Source organism: Notothenia rossii, assembly GCF_949606895.1.
Source record: "Notothenia rossii genome assembly, chromosome: 2".
Lineage (NCBI taxonomy): Eukaryota > Metazoa > Chordata > Actinopteri > Perciformes > Nototheniidae > Notothenia > Notothenia rossii.
The window spans coordinates 66,789,607-66,792,370 of record NC_136904.1 but is presented as its reverse complement, the minus strand read 5'-3'; positions in this window follow the sequence as shown (position 1 = coordinate 66,792,370).

The window sequence follows — 2,764 nt, the reverse complement described above, 5'->3', positions numbered from 1 at the left end:
GTAGCGTCTGTAGTGGAGGCACCGGCACGGAGGAGGAGGATGGCGGGTGTGGTACAGGGTGTGGCAACGCAGGTGGTGATGGCACAAGGAGCTGTGCCTCGGAGGACAGCGTTGGTGGCGGCCGCCTTGATGAGTCAAGGGCTCGCTGGGCTCGCTAACTCAGCCCCAGGGTTTGCCGAGGTCAAGCTTGTGACATTAAGGCGTGCTGCTGCAACGGCAGGTGCAGGGTCGCCAGCAGCACCATCGGCTGCAGTTCTTTCATCGCTATTTCGTTTCAATAAATCCTTAGACCTTTTAAGCCAATTTCTGATGTCAATTTTGTAATTCAAACAGAAATGGGAGTCTACAGAATGTACAATAAACAATAAACAAATCCAGAATAGGCGGCAGAGTGTGACGCTGTGATTGGTCTAAATGTGGACGAATCACAAATCACAACAGACACATGAATTGATTTGACGTAGCCTGCAATTTTTTTTTAGTTACTATCTGACATCACATACATCGTCGCATAAAAGTTCACCGTTTATTTATAATTAAAAAAAAAAAAAATTAAATCTTAAATGTTATAAATAATAAAAAACGTGTTTATTGGGGGAGGGCAGGAATGTCAAATGGGAGGGCCTGGCCCTCCCTGGCCCTCCCACGGCGCCGGGCATGGTGGAGCCCCAGATTGAGGGAGATTATCAGTGGTCTTGTATGTCTTCCATTTTCTTATAATTGCTCCCACAGTTGATTTCTTCACACCAAGTTGCTTACCTATTGCATATTCAGTCTTCCCAGCCTGGTGCAGGTCTACAATTTTGTTTCTGGTGTCCTTTGACAGCTCTTTGGTCTTGGCCATAGTGGAGTTTGGAGTGTGACTGTTTGAGGTTGTGGACAGGTGTCTTTTATACTGATAACGAGTTCAAACAGTTGCCATTAATACAGTTAAGAAGTGGAGGACAGAGGAGGTTCTTAAAGAAGAAGTTACAGGTCTGTGAGAGCCAGAAATCTTGTTTGTTTGTAGGTGACCAAATACTTATTTTCCCCCATAATTTGCAAATAAATTCTTTAAAAATCAGACAATGTGATTTTCTGGATTTTTTTTTCTCATTTTGTCTCTCACAGTTTAGGTATACCAAGGATGAAAATTACAGGCCTCTCTCATCTTTTTAAGTGGGAGAACTTGCACTTGGTGGCTGATTAAATACGTTTTTGCCCCACTGTAAATGCATTTCCCAAATATTTTTTCTTCAAAACTCATTGAAATTAGTAACAGTGAAATAAGGCAATTTTAAAAGTAAATGCTTTTTTTTTCATTGTGGTTTCAATCTGAGGACTTGGACCTTGCCAAAATAGTTGAACACAGTTCTTTGGTGTGTCTTTTCAGTGTGTAAATACAAGCAGTAGCAGAAAATCTAATCGCAGTCTAAGGGTGTAAATACTCTGTATTGATCTTAGGTTTGATGATAGCTGACCAAGCCTCTGCTTTATCAGACAGAATCCAATAAAACTCAGGTGTGGGCTTGGATTCCTCCCATAGTCTGCAGTGATCAAATAGATCCTTGTCATAGTTCTAATGCAGTAGGTTTCCACACCTAAGCTCACACTCTTCCCTCACTTTATGAAAACGCACAGACACCAACACTTGTTGCAACACACTGACACATACCACATATTTATTTGATTTCAAAACAAGTTGAATTGAAAGAGCGGCTGTGTTACTGTGAATTAAATATCTACAGTGATAGTGACAAAGAGAAGGATTGAGAGAGAGGCCATGCAGGGCATCATGCCAGGGCACGGATGAGCTCATTGTTGAAACAGGGATTTCCACATTTCTATGTCAGTGTGTTCCACTCCATGTCACAGAGCTTGAAAACAAGAGGGGAGAGGAAAGGGATGATCATAGGGCACACACACACACCCAACAATACACTAATATAAGCATAGGAAAAGTCATGGGCGCATAAGGAGACAATGCCCCCCTGGCCACAGACAGGCCAAAGTGTAGTGTTGTAGTCATTTTGGAACTGTTGTAGTCTTTTGTATGTCTTTGTATTGTTATATTTATTTGTGCTTATTTTAAGTCTCTTCCTGTTTGGTACATGTCTCTTTGAGTGGCATTACTGCAAGTGAAGGCCAGGAGCATCCTGACACTTTGGGCCCCTGAGCCTATGCACAGTAAGCTCAATCTGTAACACATCCATGGGCATAGGGACACATACATAGACTTTGAAATAAAGACAATATGTTCCAGGATTTATCTACAGCATGTGAGTGGAAACACGCAGCTGTAGAAACACTGCCTTTCTGATTTGCATTGTACTTTTATCTTCACGTTATTGTTTGTGTGGGTCACACACACACGCCAATGCCCCTTGATACAATGCAATCCCGTCCAATTTGGTAGGCTGCAGTAGGCTACAACAGCACACCAGTGAGTGCAGTAAACAAAAGTAACCTTCACGCATATTTTGCAAATGCAGCGAGGCTTGCACAAAGTGGAATTGTTGGCAGTCACATGAAAAAACAAAGCAGACTAGCAGCATACAAGGAAGGACACACACCAACTCTACCTCTTTTCTGTCAATAGGGCTTGGCCTGCACGGTTCCCATAGCAACCATGCCCCTCCCTTGGTTTGTAGGGGAGGTGTTTTGAAAGTTCACAGTGTGTGTGTGTGTGTGTGTGTGTGTGTGTGTGTGTGTGTGTGTGTGTGTGTGTGTGTGTGTGTGTGTGTGTGTGTGTGTGTGTGTGTGTGTGTGTGTGTGTGTGTGTAAC